Source organism: Panulirus ornatus, chromosome 5 (assembly GCF_036320965.1).
Source record: "Panulirus ornatus isolate Po-2019 chromosome 5, ASM3632096v1, whole genome shotgun sequence".
NCBI lineage: Eukaryota > Metazoa > Arthropoda > Malacostraca > Decapoda > Palinuridae > Panulirus > Panulirus ornatus.
The window spans coordinates 27,892,841-27,893,857 of NC_092228.1; positions in this window are offsets into that span (position 1 = coordinate 27,892,841).

Below are 1,017 nucleotides of genomic sequence, written 5' to 3' on the forward strand. Positions count from 1 at the left end.
GAGTTTCCCCTGTACCATTCAATCCCATATTGGGATACTGACTAAGGGGTTCAAGTCCTTATGATCAAATCTGAACATTAGAATCCTGCTACATTATCATCAAGTCTGAACATTAGCATCTTACATGGGATCCTGCTACATTATCATCAAGTCTGAACATTAGGATCTTACATGGGATCCTGCTACATTATGATCAAGTCTGAACATTAGGATCTTACATGGGATCCTGCTACATTATGATCAAGTCTGAACATTAGGATCTTACATGGGATCCTGCTACATTATCATCAAGTCTGAACATTAGGATCTTACGTGGTATCCTACATTATGATCAAGTCTGAACATTAGGATCTTATATGGTCTCCTCCTACATTATGATCAATTCTGAACATTAGGATCTTACGTGGTATCCTACATTATGATCAATTCTGAACATTAGGATCTTACGTGGTATCCTGCTACTTATGATCAAGTCTGAACATTAGCATCTTACATGGGATCCTCCTACATTATGATCAAGTCTGAACATTATGATCTTATATGGTCTCCTACATTATGATCAATTCTGAACATTAGGATCTTACGTGGTATCCTGCTACATTATGATCAAGTCTGAACATTAGCATCTTACATGGGATCCTCCTACATTATGATCAAGTCTGAACATTATGATCTTATATGGTCTCCTACATTATGATCAATTCTGAACATTAGGATCTTACGTGGTATCCTGCTACATTATGATCAAGTCTGAACATTAGCATCTTACATGGGATCCTCCTACATTATGATCAAGTCTGAACATTATGATCTTATATGGTCTCCTACATTATGATCAATTCTGAACATTAGGATCTTACGTGGTATCCTGCTACATTATGATCAAGTCTGAACATTAGCATCTTACATGGGATCCTCCTACATTATGATCAAGTCTGAACATTATGATCTTATATGGTCTCCTACATTATGATCAATTCTGAACATTAGGATCTTACGTGGTATCCTGCTACATTA